The sequence below is a fragment of the Oncorhynchus mykiss genome, chromosome 29 (genome assembly GCF_057628025.1).
Source record: "Oncorhynchus mykiss isolate SJ-2025 chromosome 29, ASM5762802v1, whole genome shotgun sequence".
Taxonomy (NCBI): Eukaryota; Metazoa; Chordata; class Actinopteri; order Salmoniformes; family Salmonidae; genus Oncorhynchus; species Oncorhynchus mykiss.
This window is the reverse complement of record NC_143050.1, coordinates 26797023-26813486: the sequence shown is the minus strand read 5'-3', so window position 1 is coordinate 26813486 and position 16464 is coordinate 26797023.

Genomic DNA, 16464 nt, shown 5'->3' with positions numbered 1-16464 from the left:
CCCCAATCACTGCCCTGGGGCATTGGGAGATTTTTTTAAACCAGAGGAAAGAGTGCCTCCTACTGGCCCTCCAACACCACTTCCAGCAGCATCTGGTCTCCCATCCAGAAACTGACCAGTACCAGCCCTGCTTAGCTTCAGAAGCAAGCCAGCAGTGATATGCAGGGTGGTATGCTGCTGGTGGTATGCTGCTGGCTGTATGCTGTTGTACAGTGTGTACGAATAGACCCCAAAAATAAATATCAATGGAAGAGCGGGCATTCCCTTCTAGTCCTTAGTTAAGTATACTATGTCCATGATCTGCAAAGAACATGCACAATAAAGTCTATATTATCTCATCTTGTCTTAGTTGTGCAGAGAACAACAACAAACAAAATTGACTTGAATTGAATAGGAAAAAAGAGCGCTTTAGCCCTGTGAATACCTGGGACTAACATGCGTCCTTTGTCATCAAAAGCATTTCGCTGCACCTTCAATAACATCTACAAACTGTGTAGACGACTAATAAACTTTGATTTGATCGGGACAAAGGACGCATGTTAGAACCAGTGATAAGCAGGTCTTTTGTCTTATTGAAGACAAAAGCCCTTATTTTTCATCATGGATCTTGTTATGGAGGCAGCTCTACAGAGTGGTCACTAGCTGGCACAACCAAAAAGTAATAAAATCACATTTTAAATCTAACCCTAACCTTAATCCTAACCTTAACCACATAGCTAACCCTAATGGCCTCACCTTCAATTAAGACCCAAAGACAAATGTTTGTTTTCATCCATTTTTACAATTCCAATTTTGACTTTGCTGCTGAACCATCTAGCACAGGGGAACATGACTCCAACACTATCATTAAGTTTGCTGAAAACACAACCGTGGAAGGCCTAATCACTGACAATGATGAGACAGCTTATAGGGAGGAGGTCAGAGAACTGGCAGCGTGGTGCCAGGACAACAACCTCTCCCTCAATGTGAGCAAGACAAAGGAGCTGATCGTGGACAACAAGAAAAGGCAGGCCAAACAGGCCCCCACTAAAATCAACGGGATGGAGTGGAGCGGGTCGAGAGTTTCAAGTTCCTTGGTGTCCACATCACCAACGATCTATCATGGTCCAAACACAACAAGACAGTTGTGAACTGTAAAGTATGGTGGAGGGAGCATCGAGGTTTGGGGCTGCTTTGCAGCCTCAGGGCCTGGACAGCTTGCTATCATCGACAGAAAAATGAATTCCCAAGTTTATCAAGACATTTTGCAGGAGAATGTAAGGCTATGTGTCTGCCAATTGAAGCTCAACCAAAGTTGGGTGATGCAACAGGACAACGACCCAAAACACAGAAGTAAATCAACAACAGAATGGCTTCAACAGAAGAAAATATGCCTTCTGGAGTGGCCCAGTCAGGGTCCTGACCTCAACCTGATTTAAAATGCTGTGGCATGACCTCGAGAGCGGTTCACACCAGACATTTTAAGAATATTGTTGAACTGAAACAGTTTTGTAAAGAAGAATGGTCCAAAATTCCTCCTGGCCGCTGTGAAGGTCTGATCCGCAACTACAGAAAATGTTTGGTTGAGGTGAGGAGGGTCAACAAGTTATTAAATGAAAAGGTTCACATACTTTTCCACCCTACACTGTGAATGTTTACACGGTGTGTTCAATAAAGCCATGAAAACATATAATTGTTTGTGTGTTGTTCGTTTATGCAGACTGTGTTTGTCTATTGTGACTTAGATGAAAATCAGATCAAATTTAATGACCAATATATGCAGAAATTCAGATATTCCAAGGGGTTCACATACTTTTTCTTGCCACTGTGTATAGCCTTGTTATTGTTTTGTTATTGTGTTACCTTTTATTATTTTTTTACTTTAGTTTATTTGCTAACTCTTCCTGAGCTGCACTGTTGTTTAAAGGCTTGTAAAGTAAGCATCTCTTGTAAGGTCTACACTTGTTGTATTCGGCGCACGTGACAAATAAAGTTTGATTTGATTTTTGATTTAAGAAGAACCCTGCTTGATAATTCTAGCTAGCCAATGAATTTCAACTCTGACAAACATATTGATAACTAACCCAGATTTGCAAGTTAGGTAGGTCACTACTTTTATGAGAACAGACATGTCGTTTGGGTTCGTACTTGCTCTCAATAACTCAGGCCCGAGCGGCATTCTGCCTTAACTGTAACAGAACTGGAAGCCATGATCAAGGGCTAAGTTAGTTAGCACTAGCTAACTAGCATTTGGGGGCTTTGTCTGCTACTAGTGCTAAAACAACATGCCTGTTCTGATAAGTCTGTTGTGTATTTTCTAGGGCAAACAAATGATGGATGGTATTTGTCTAGCCTGAGTACCAGTCTTTTTAGCTAACATGTTACAAATAACAAGCATTCAGCTGAGTAACGTTACTATGCAAACAGCAGCGTAACAGCATCAGTCAGCATTACAGGCAACACTTGTACCATGTCATACGTAGTAGTGTTGAAATGTATTCAATTTTGAGGTTTCATCCTAATATTACACTTTATATAAATCACGGGTGACTAAAATATAACAAAACCGTTTGATATAAAAACACCAGATTTTCAGATTGTTTTATTAATTTACTTGAGTCCTTTTCTATTGAGTATTTCTCAACCAGCTGCCATCTGTTTTTCAAACACAAGCACTTGAACATGCACACACACAAACACGCACAAATGTGTGCACACTCGTGCAGATATGCACACACAAATACTCAGTTCTGCCTCAAGGACAAGACTCATCCCAATAAACGTCAAACAGCAAGATAAGCCCTGAAACAATCAAGAGCCTCCTTTATACCTGGGACTAACATGTGTCCTTCATCTTGATCTTATCCACATTCTTATGATGCCCACATTGTAAACGTTGCAGCTACACATTGTAATAGAATGTGTCTCTTATCCATGCACTGTGTCCATGTTGTGACCAGATATCCTGGTCCCTCCCTTTATGTTTAGGACAGATATTAATTAAAAAAATATTTATTAATTTTAAGACATGTGGAAAAGTATGTGGAACATCTAATTCCAAAATCCTTGGCACTAGATGTTGGAACATTGCTGCGGGGACATGCGTCCATTCAGCCACAAGAGCATAGTGAGGTCGGGCACTGATGCTGACTGATTAGGCCTTCCTTGCAGTCGGTGTTCGATGTAGTTGAGGTCAGGGCTCTGTGCAGGCCAGTCAAGTTCTTCCACACTGATCTCGACAAACCAGCTCTGTATGGACCTCGCTTTGTGCACGGGGGCATTGTCATGCTGAAACAGAAAAGGGCTTTCCCCAGCACAGAATCGTCTAATGTCATTCATTGTATGCTGTAGCGTTAAGATTTCCCTTCACTGGAACTAAGGGGCCTAGCCCGAACCATGAAAAACAGCCCCAGACCATTATTCCTCCTCCACCAAACTTTGAAGTTGGCACTATGCATTGGGGCAGGTAGCGTTCTCCTGGCATCTTCCAAACCCAGATTAGTCCGTTGGACTGCCAGATGGTGAAGCATGATTCCTCCAATAGCGGCGAGCTTTGTGGCTGCTCTGCCATGGAAACCCATGTCATGAAACTCCCGACGAACAGTTCTTGTACTTCCAGGACAATTTGGAACTGGGAAGTGAGTGTTGCAACCGAGGACAGACGGTTGTTTGACATGGCATTTCAGCACTTGGCGGTTCCGTTCTGTGAGCTTGTGTCTCCTACCACTTCGCGGCAGAGCCATTGTTGCTCCTAGATGTTTCCACTTCACAATAACATCACTTATAGTTGAGCGGGGAAGCTCTAGCATTGCAGAAATTTGATGATGTGACTTGTTGGAGGTGACTGTCATCCTATGACAGTGCTATGTTGAAAGTTACTGAGCTCTTCAGTAAGGCCATTCTACTGCCATTGTTTGTCTATGGAGATCGCATGGCTGTGTGCTCGATTTTATACTCCTATCAGCAACGGGTGTGGCTGAAATAGCCAAATCCACTCATTTGAAGGGGTGTCCACATACTTTTGTATATATATATAGTGTATATTGATGAAACAGGAAAAAGTCGCAGCACACTGCCTTTTGCCTCAAGCACCTTCACAAATCAGCTTTGAGTGTGAGGTAGATTCTGCCTCTTATCTACAAGACATATGTTGATGCCATAAGTCAATGGCGTCACCTGTCAATGATTCGGATAATAACGATTTAAATGGTTTCACTGACGATCTGTCTACACTTGTAACATATCCAGCCACAATGTGTGCCTGACTACCTCCAGAATTGGTCAGGAAGATCTGATCACAATCATATCACAATGCGTCTTTTAATTGTCTACACCTGTCTAAAAATGTGGGCACAATCAGAATGTGGACAAGATTAGGACAAAGGACTCATGTTAGAACCAGGTATAAACAAACGGGGCTAAGGGTTGTCCTCGTGCCCACTTTCCAAGTGGACTTCTGTTGTTGTCAGCTCACAGAGGGATAGAGATGGGGACAACAGAGGAAATGGAGCTCTGTTATGAGTTTTAGGGTTGATTGGGGGGTAAGTAGGGGTGGGATAGGACTTGGGGAAAGAAGTGGGGTGAGGGGGGTATTTGTTTTTGATCTGAGCAGTTTGCAGTTTGAAGTGACAGTTACTTTAGAGACTTCTCTTTTACCAGCTACCATCACACACACACACACACACACACACACACACACACACACACACACACACACACACAAAGATAGGCACGCACAAGTGTACATACACTACTGAACCTCTCTATCCCGCCCTCAAATCTCGATTCCTCCCCCTGCCCCTTGTTTCCTCCCCCAGTGTCTTTGTCTTTTTTCTACTCCTTTGTATCTCCTGGCTTTTTTTCCTCCAACCATGGAGACCCTAGTCACGAGCCAGCCTCTTCTCCTAAATCCTATTTTAAACACTTCCTTCTTCTCAGGCATTTGTTTTTGTCATTCCCCACGTCAGTCATTCCCTAAAAAATGTGAGTTTTGTGAGTTACAGCAGAGCACCACACGTTTCCTGTCCATAGCCTACTTTGTCCCACAATCAACAACGGCCGCCACCTTCCTCTGGTATATAGAGTGTGTATTACATTTTCATATGTTATTAAAATGAAAATATTCTACCCAGTGATGGAGATTTGCATAACAAAGGAGAAACCATTTAGTTTCTCTTCTGGAATGACACACTTGTGTATATCCTTTCGAGATCTGAAGTGGAGAATTGTCATGTTATCCTTGTAACATCCCTACCGTACAAACAAACAATGACAAATCCACTCAGACCATCCGCATGGAAACTAAAGCTCAACCATGATTCTTAGGTTGTGATTCAAACGAAGGCGCATTGTCGACAAACACACTGCACTTGACTTTTTAACCTTTCTAGTGCAGGGGTTCCGCTAGCGGAACACCTCGACAACATTCCGCTGAAAAGGCAGTGTGCGAAATAAAAAAAAATAAGTTTTGGTAATATGTGACTTTCTCACATGAACAAGTCCAATACAGCAAATAAAAGATAAACGTATTGTTAATCTACCCATCATGTCCGATTTAAAAAATGCTTTACAGATAAAGAACAACATATGATTATGTTAGATCACAGCCAAGTCGAAAAAACACACATTTTTCCAGCCAAAGATAGGAGTCACAGCAGACATATAGATGAAATGAATCACTAACCTTTGATGATCTTCATCAGATGACACTCATAGGACATCATGTTACACAATACATGTATGTTTTGTTCGATAATGTGCATATTTATGTCCAAAAATCTCAGTTTACATTGGCGCCTTACGTGCAGTAATGTTTTGATTCCAAAACATCCAGTGATTTTTCAGAAATACTCATAATAAACATTGATAAAAGATACTAGTGTTATGCACAGAATTAAAGATAGACTTCTCCTTAATGCAACCGCTGTGTCAGATTTAAAAAAAACTTTATGGAAAAAGCATTTTAAAAAAGTATTTAGTCAGCCACCAATTGTGCAAGTTCTCCCACTTAAAAAGATGAGAGAGGCCTGTAATTTTCATCATAGGTACACTTCAACTATGACAGACAAAATCAGAAAAAAAATCCAGAAAATCACATTGTAGGATTTTTTATGAATTTATTTGCAAATGATGGTGGAAAATAAGTATTTGGTCACTAAACACAAATGCTTTGTTTGTAAATGAAGTGTTGGAGTGTGCCCCTGGCTATCAATAAATAAAAGAAAAACAAGAACATTGTGCCATCTGATTTGCTTAATATAAGGAATTTGAAATTATTTATACTTCTACTTTTGATACCAAATAATTTTGGACTTTTACTCAAGTAGTATTTTACTGGGTCCCTTTTATTTGAGTCATTTTCTATTAAGGTATCTTTACTTTTACTCCAGTATGACAATTGGGTACTTTTTCCACCACTGGCTATGTAGTAGGGGTGTGGCGAGTAGTCGGACAAAATGAGCATGGTAAGGGATATGGGACATTTTCTGGATAAGATTATGATCCAAGTATTTTTTGCAATTATCTGTGATTAGAAAAAATGTATATTTTCAGGTGCCAGAACGCATCTCTCTCATGTCAGTCAATCATATATGAGGCGATACATGGTCTAAATAACTTAACTGGCTAGCTTGCCTGTCCGTAAAGAGAAGGGCGGGCTGTACATTGATCCTGCTGCTTTGATTGGATAGATGAATCTGTATTTCTCTGTCTGCTCGCTTCATAATTTCACCTGATCACTTTTCCTCGTGCAGTCTGATCATTGAAATTGCTGCTGCCTGCTACTATGATAAATCACATGGCGAGGACGTTTGCTGTCAAGCTATCAATGTGCATCATTTCTAACAAGCTGGGCAAGGGAAAGGAAAAAATATGAAACGCTGATGCACATTCTGACTGAGTGACAGCAACTTTGGCTGCTGCTGCTGCAAGTTGAGGACACAGATGCACACACACCCCCATCTGCGTGCTGCTCCTAATCTGCAGTGAAAACGTGCAGAGAGGTATTTTAGACATATCAAAACACATGTTTTCCCGATCTGGAGTATCATCAATTTATGTATACAAGTATGGCCATGTCGGCACACCCCTACTCTTTAATGTGGTCTCAATGATCCATAGCCTATAGGCTATAGGCTATGAGGTGCATGCTCGGAGAAGCATAGTGCAAAGTTATATTTCTAAGATAGCGATGGTGTATATAAAACTAGGCTGCATTACACACTGCAATTGATATTCCAACCCTGAGCACCGGCCTGCCCAGCTCTTGCTGATCAAAAATGTTTGTGTGTGCTGCTTAACCAATGGCTGCACTGTCTAGGGCTACACTGGCAGTTCAGGAGAAGAGTCAAATGTTTCTTCCAAAAATGTTTTTGATTAGGCAACTCGTGCATGGACAGGCCTATAGCCTATGGTCTGTTCAGTTTGAGAATGAGAGCGCCAAAATGAGAAGGAGGACCGGAGGTCGATTTTGATAGCTTGCTACTACTACTCCGAATAGGCATAATTAAATTAAACCGTCTTCATTTTATTTAAGAAATAAGAGGTAGGCCTAAGTAGTTGGAAAGTTGCTAATTAGCTAAAATGCTAAAGTTGTCCGCGATGAAACTGTTCCACAAAAAAAATGAAAATTGTAACTGGCATGTAGATTGATAGAAATGGTAGGACAAATTGTAAGCTTCCCAAAACTTGAAACTATCGTGTGTGTCTGTGTGTGAAAGAGAGAGGTAATGAGACAGGTGTTGTAACTAAGATTGTACCTATTCAAACTGAGCACAAATGACCAGCTATGCGAGATCCATCACTGAGAAAGTGCTCACCTCAATTCAGCAGCAACGGGTGGAAAACACCATTCAGCCTCTCACATTAAAACTACCATCTTTCATGTCGTTTTTTTTGTGTCACAGACGGGGGTCACACACTACAAGGTTCTTGACTTGGTCGTGAGGAGTCTTGATACCACGCTGTGTCGCTAAAACAATGTGATGATGTGATTAGATTTAAAGTAGCTATGAGCTGTAGCTACAGCCTCATGAACGATTTCAGTCAGACATTCACGCTTGCCATACAGAGTTGAAATATCTAGCCAACATTTTCAATTGAATAACATGGTTTGTGAACTTCAGAGCTGCAACGATTTGCAGTGGCGACGCGTCATCTGACATTACCATGGACCTGCAACAAAGATACCTCAGATGTGCGAGTGCCTTTAGAATTTAGAAAAATCAACATAAAATTCTCTAGCAACAACTCTGGTGGACATTCCTGCAGTTAGCATGCCAATTGCATGCTCCTTCAAAACTTGAGACATCTGTGGCATTCTTCTTTAAGGTTGCTGACAGTAATCAACTGACTAGTTTTCTTGATGTCTATAGTATTATCTCTGGTATGCACTCTGGTTTCCACTCAGATGTGTCACTGCAACCTTAAAGGTCCTCATGATGTCACCATTGCCCTTGATTCTAAGCAATGTTGTGCTGCTATTTTTATTGACTTGGCCAAGTTTTTGATACGGTAGACTATTCCACTCTTGTGGGCTGGCTAAAGAGTATTGTCTCTGAGGGGTCTTAGGCCTGGTTTGCTAACTACCTCTCTCAAAGAGTGCAGTGTATAAAGTCAGAAAATCTGCTATTGCCTGTCCCCAAGGGAGTAAACCAAGGCTCGATCCTAGGCCCCACGCTCTTCTCAATTTACATCAACAACATAGCTCAGACAGTAGGACGCTCTCTCATCCATTTATTTGCAGATGATACAGTCTTATGTTCAGATGGCCCCTCCATGGATTTTGTGTTAAACATTCTTCAACAAAGCTTTCTTGGTGTCCAACAAGCTTTCTCTGCCCTTGACCTTGTTCTGAACATATCCAAAACAAAGGTCATGTGGTTTGGTAAGAAGAACGCCCCTCTCCCCACACGTGTGATTACTACCTCTGAGGGTTTAGAGCTTGAGGTAGTCACCTCACACAAGTACTTGGGAGAGTAGCTAGACGGTACACTGGCCTTCTCTCATCACATATCAAAGCTGCAGGCTAAAGTTAAATCTAGACTTGGTTTCCTCTATCATAATCACTCCTCTTTCACCCCGGCTGCCAAACTAAACCTGATTCAGATGACCATCCTACCCATGCTAGATTATGGGGACGGAATTTATAGATCAGCAGGTAAGAGTGCTCTCGAGGGGCTAGGTGTTCTTTACCATTCTGCCAACAGATTTGCCGCCAATGCTCCTTATAGGACACATCACTGCACTCTACACTCCTCTGTAAAATGGTCTTCTCTGTATACACGTTGCAAGACCGACTGGGTGATGCTTATTTTTAAAACCCTCTTAGGCCTCACTCCCCCTATCTGAGATATCTACTGCAGCCCCCATCCTCCACATACAACACCCATTCTGACAGTCACGTTCTGTTAAAAGGTCCCCAAAGCACACACATCCCTGGGTCGCTCCTCTTTTCAGTTCGCTGCAGCTAGCGACTAGAACGAGCTGCAACAAACACTCAAACAGGACAGTTTTATCTCAATCTCTTCATTCAAAGACTCAATCATGGACACTCTTACTGACAGTTGTGGCTGGTGTGTGTGATGTATTGTTGTCTCTACCGTCTTGCCCTCTGTGCCCAATAATACTTGTACCATGTTTTGTGTTCCTACCATGTTGTGTTGCTGCCATGTTGTGTTGCTGCCATGTTGTTGTCATGTCATGTTGCTATATGCTGTGTTGTCATGTGCTGCTGCCTTGCTATGTTGTTGTCTTAGGTCTCTCTTCATGTAGTGTTGTGTTGTCTCTCTTGTTGTGATGAGTGTTTTGTCCTATATTTATATTACATTTTTACATTTTTAATCCCAGGCCCCGGCCCCGCAGCAGTCCTTATGCCTTTTGGTAGGCCGTCATTGTAGATAAGAATTTGTTCTTAACTGACTTGCCTAGTTAAATAAAGGTTAAATAAATATAAATAATAATAATGATTCTGTTGTGTGAGAAAACTGCACATTTTAGAGTAGCCTGTTATTGTCCCCCAGCACAAGGTGCACCTGTGTAGTGATCATGCTGTTTAATCAGCTTCTTGATATGCCACACCTGTCAGGTAGATGGATTATCTTGGCGAAGGACAAATGCTCACTAACAAGGATGTAAACAAATATGTGCACAAAATTTGAGATAAATATTTTTTTTTGTGTATGGAAAAGTTATGGGACTATTTATTTCAGTTCATGAAACACTTTACATGTTGCATTTATATTTTTGGTCAGTATAGATGGGTTTTGGTCCACAACTCAGAGTGCCTGTTGGCTGCTCTCAAATCTTCCCTCTCACACAGTGTGAATGCTGTTCTGCCAGCAATGGGGGGGCTTTAGACTTGATTAATCCTCAAAGCGGCAATCCCTCTGGCTCTTGGCGAGTTGCTTAGGAACCGCCACATCTCCCATCTGCCATTGCTCCTGACCCTGCGGCTACCTGAATCGTGGTTGGCCCGGGATGTGAGTACCAGCGCTCAGATTAACACACGGGGGGTTGGGTGGGGGGCACTTGTTTGGAGAGAGGGGGCCTCATGGCAGCATGGCAACAGGGCAGCTAGGGGTGAGGGATGGCAATATGTGTGTGTGTGTGTGTGTGTGTGTGTGTGTGTGTGTGCATGCTTTAGTGTGTGTGTGTGCATGTGTTTACATTTTCGTGTGTGTGTTAATGTCGGGAAGCAGCCTCTCAAAAACAGCTTGAGTCTCAGCCAGAAAAGCCCACTTTCCTCCCACATGGTACAGGAAGGACCCAGCAGAAGGTGTCCTCTCAGTGCCCATGCAAAGTAAACTGAAGCTTAGGACACAACATTGAGCCAAGACAGCTCTGTTTGTCTCACTTAGGTTAAGCTTTTTTCCCCTTTGTTTGTGTGTGTGTCTGTGTGTGTGTCTGGGCGGCGCTAACCAGCCCTATGCAGATAGCTCAGGACAGTCTGAGGAACAGGACTGGCGGTCACATATATACAGTCAATGTTATTTGTTTCTTTCTGTCAGGATTGGTGGGTTTCGAGAGAACCATGACACAAATTGTAACATTGCATAGTTATGTTTTGCATAGGTGTGTGTGTGTGTATGGGCATGCATGTTGCCAAAAAAGTGTGTTTATGCTAACGCTAGTTTGTGTGTGTGTTAGCGGTAATGTGTGTGTACTATTCCTGGTCCCAGATGGGCATGTGTTTATGAGTGGAAAGTACATGGGTGAGGTGGGTTTGGGGGGCAGAGTAGAGAGTGCAACCCTGGGCCACATTGGCAGCAGCAAGAATGGCACACTGTAAACACCTCTACTTCTGTTGACCTGGTCTTACACCTTGCCTGCTAATGATGATGGGCTATGTTGTGGTTCATATGAGTGGGGCTGCTGTGATGTGCATTCAGAACATCCAGGAACGCAATGGAGCTCTAGTTCAGAATATCAGGTTGTGCCAATGTGGTTTAGTGTGGTTTGTGGAAGGATGTCAAGGGTATGAAGCTCCAGTCACTTAGGACCACTATCTGCTGGCATCTCTCCATTTAATTTGATTAACTTAATTTAACTATGTTTGCCTATACACCTGACTGCCAAGTTGTGGATCAATTGCATTTCAAAATCTGCTGATTCTGCAGGACTGGAGTTGTCCGTCTATCTCTCCTGTATAGTTTTATTTGTGTTCCAGTTATTTTTTTTATTTTACCTTTATTTTACTAGGCAAGTCAGTTAAGAACAAATTCTTATTTTCAATGACGGCCTAGGAACAGTAGGTTAACTGCCTGTTCAGGGGCAGAACAACAGATTTGTACCTTGTCAGCTCGGGGGTTTGAACTTGCAACCTTCCGGTTACTAGTCCAACGCTCTAACCACTAGGCTACCCTGACCACAAAGGCACATGAAGAGAGAGAGAGAGAGAGAGAGAGGAGACCAGTAAAGAGGAAAGGAACACATCACCATGCCTCTCCCTAATAGTAGAAGTGTTTTATTTAATTCACCACGCTGGGTAAAACTAATATCCACCTCCTATCCTAAACCATGAGAACCCTGGCTCCTACTAGTTTGTTGGTTACAGGTTGACTGACAGACAGACTTTCAGCTCAATGGGAAACACTGCTGGGGGTCAAAGATCAAAAACTGTGCTGATTTCCCTGCAGCTGTGATCTGCTATCCAATCGTATCAAATGTAACCAATCTCAACCGCTGGGATTTCATCTGTTTTGGCTGGGGTTCGGCCTTCAGTGTGTGGGTATCTAATGTGTGTATGTGTTTGTGTGTGCAGGCACGTATGTATGTGTTTGGGGGTGAGTTTACCGGATAAAGATCCAGTTCCAAGGCCAGAAGCTGCCCTGACCAGCTGTGCTGAATACTTCTTTAATGATTTGGATGTGTTGCTCAAAAGGGTTAAGGTCCCACAGCCTTGACTTGAGAGTCTGGAACAGCTGCTTTGATATGTTGGCACGGAGTGATGATAATGAAAGGGCTTTGCCATCAGACTTCAAGGCGGCACCCTCCGCTGGTTGGATATCCCCATTTCAAATTGAACGAATTGTGATCTGTTGTTTGACTTAGGGCTGCCCCATCCCTTCAGCTTCCAGCCAGCCCTTCCTAGACAAGCAAACAAACACTGTAGCTAGCTAACACAAACCTTCGGAGTTCGGACATCGTTTGCTGCTAACATCATGAATAGGGCGCATAAATCCCCACACAGATTTTCAAAACATTATAACAACTCTTCTACACTATAAGGGGTGACATATTAGAGAACTACAACCTGTTAAAAGTTACGATCTTGTGGCTAGCATGTAGCAACTAATGTTAGCTAGCCCTGTTCAGCCCATAGAAAGCCAGCCAGCCAGCATGCAAATAGCGCGCATATGAGAACCAATCAAAGAAAATCGCTCAAAGTTGCTAAACATTTTAGCTGACCTCCCCTTTTGCAAGCCCGAGATACCAGACAAGTGAGTCACATCTCACTCTGTAGTCACGTGTCACACGTCAGCCAGGCTTAAGGTCCCACACATTTAAGGTCAATTCATATACGGTTAATGCTGATGCAGAGAGAGGATGCATGCGATTTAATTAGTTTCAGGAAATAGGAAATGCCTTATTATGTTACAGTCAGATTCTTAATAAAGTAAATGTTCTCTCACTGCGAGGTTAAGCTGTAGCCTTTCCCTCTGAGACAGAACTTGTTTTGTGTGTCCAAAAGAGTCTCAATAAAATAACGAATGATAAGGACCACAGTAATGTCCCAATCAATGCTCTGGTCATAGTTACAGTGCATTTGAGGCCAGGTCTCCTTCTCCTGCTGGATAGGTCATGGTTGATATAGTCCTACATAGATCCAAGCTGTCAAGCTCAATTCCGCTCAGTGGTCATCAACGTTTACACTTGGCCGCCAGTCATCGTGACATCGTGACCACTGTCTCTTGAGAGGAAGGAAACAAGCAAACAAACTCCAGTGTGGACATTTGTTATGGACAATATTCCGATAAAATGAACTTCATAAGCGTGCTAAGGAACGCTAGGGAATATCCTGTTGCTGCATCACCAACGTTGCAGTGCCTGAAGAGGATACAAGGTTAGCCTGGGAGGCAAAGAAGGAAATAAATCTTGCGAACGACGGGAGATAAGAGGAAGAGCATGTGTTATGCGTGCGTGTGTTGGGGTCATGTCCTTATAAATTCCTCAGTGTTTTGGTTCTCTCCGTCCATAGCGGCATGGAGCAACGTGGTATTATTGAAGCCTGCACTAGTTATAATGAAATATATACAGTATATAGGTACAGTTTACTGTATATAATGATGTTGTATATGCTTTTTTCTCAGGGTGGAGGAGTAGTTATTGGTATGCATATAGTCTGTGTGTTTATGAGTTTGTGTGAGTGTGTTTGTGTGCATGAGTGTGTTGGTCTGTGTGTAGGTAAGCCTTCCATCAACAGCCATCTTTCCAGTCCATCCACCATGAAGTGCTTTTCTGTACTTGACTGGGCATTACAGGGCATGCCTGAATTAGGTATGCCCTGTTATGCTACCTACACCAAAAAAACAATGTTTAGTAAAGGTTCTGTGTGACTGTTTTTTTAATCAAATATCCACCCCCTATGCTCTCCTCTGCACTGTGATTTCCCCAGTTGAAAAACCTGCCACACAAGGCAAACCATTTCATTACATCATAGCCTACTTTGTAAACAGTATGTTTATGTTATATAACATTTTCAGAAATCTACCATATTAAATTATCATTGTAATTGCACACGTGTTGATATTAGACATGAGCTACCCCAATGTTCTGTTGCTGATGACTGGGATGAATGCATGAGCAGATTTCAGGAGCAGGGCCCTGTTGCATAAGGTAAACCCCTTAAATCTGCTGCTGCATTTATCCCAGTCATCACCTTAAGTTTTTAAGGGTGTTGCATAGAGCGCCTCAAACGTTTCCTCAGGAAGAGCATCAATTGAGGTTTTTACGGTAGTTTGAAGAGTTTTCAAACCCATCCAGGAACTCGGTTAAGGAGTATAAAATAAAAATATTTACAAAAGTAATTGTCACGCCTGGACCTTAGAGATCCCTGTTTATTCTCTATATTTTGGTTAGGTCAGGGTGTGACTAGGGTGGGTACTCTAGTTTTTGTATATCTATGTTTTCTTTTTCTTTGTTGGCCTAGTATGGTTCCCAATCCGAGGCAGCTGTTTATCGTTGTCTCTGATTGGTGATCATACTTAGGAAGACCTTTTCCCCACCTTCAGTTGTGGGATCTTGTCTTTGTTTGGTTGCATGTATTTTTGCACGACGAAGCGTTTCGTTCGTTGTATTGTTTATTGTTTTTTTATGCCTGGTCACATTTCAATAAAATATGATGAACTCAAATCATGCTGCGCCCTGGTCTACCCTTAATGACGAACGTTACAGAAATGTATAAAAAAATGTATCAACCGTACTAAAAAAGTTATCAACGTTTACTAAAAGTTATCTACCTTGTTTTTTCTGTGCTGTTTAATGATTTTTGTTTTCCTTCAAAAGTTCTATTTAGTTTTGCTTTGGAGAATGTATCATTGCATGAGAGACTGAGGGGACAGTGTAAGCATATTTTTAAAAAAATTATTCATTGCGCATGTGCAAATTACGTCATAACGTCATAAAGCGTCTTCTAAAACTTTTTATTACTTTCTAGCACATCAAGTTAACTTACAGAGTAGGTCTGGTCACATGGTTTGCGGTTGTGAGGCCGGTTGGACGTACTGCTAAAATCTCTAAAACGACATTGGAGGTGGCTTCTGGTAGATAAATTAACATTCAGTTATCTGGTAACAGCTCTGGTGGACATTCCTGCTGTCAGGATGCCAATTGCATGCTCCCTCAAAACTTGAGACATCTGTGGCATTGCTTTGTGTGACAAAACTGCACATTTTAGAGTGGCCTTTTATTGTCTCCAGCACAAAGTGCATCTGTGTAATAATCATGCTGTTTAATCAGTTTCTTGATATGCCATACCTGTCAAGTGGATGGATTATCTTGGCAAAGGAGTGATGCTCACTAATTGGGATGTGTACAAATTAGTGCACAAGATTTTAGAGACATTTCTGGTATCTTTTATTTCAGCTCATGAAACATGGTACCAACACTTTACATGTTGCGTTTATATTTTTGTTCAGTATACATTAGTACTTCAAATAATTTTTACTTAGTTACTTTACACCATAGAACGTAGGCTACATGGCACTAATGCAATGCAGTTTTTGTCTGATTTCTATAGTAGTGCAAACTGTAAGATGGTTCCATGACATTTGTGAGCAGTATAACGGTGAGTGGACATTCCCCCTTTCTCTTTAAATTGGATCTTTATCCAGCTCCTGTGAGAAGTTTGGATTTGCGTAAAACCCTCCATAGTCTAAGTTGTCTTAATTATAAACCCATAGGGATCACTTATGGTGCCTGTAACTGTATTTAGACATAGCTTTTTAAAATAAGTTGTTTCATTTGATACAATTTGATAAGTATACACTGTCTTTTAGGCTTCATCAATAGCCTTGTGAATGTAATCTTTCTTATTGACTAAGTTTGATTTGATTTGAGTTTGGCATGTCCATGTCCAGAAGGCCGAACCCATATACAGTATATCAGTCCGAATGCTATAGCTTATGTTTAACAATGTATTTCCCTATTGAAGCAATGCAACTGCAACAATGTGGACTGCAAAACGGTTTGACTGAGTCGATGATGACGCAATACATAAAAGTAAATACACATTAAAGCAACCACATATTTAGCCATGGAGCATTTTCTGATTGGCCAGTGAGGGGCCAAGCCTCGACACACCCCAACTTGTTTATTCATCAAAACTCAGCCCTGTCGTGCCACCGCAAGCTATAGCACCCATAATTCAGGTTTTGAATATAGAAACAATATTTCGGACACCCCCCAACGTACTGCCAGGACTAATATTTACCATTGCGTTAGGATGGTTTTTCATCCCTTGCTGCTGCTCAAATCGATTTCTTCCCT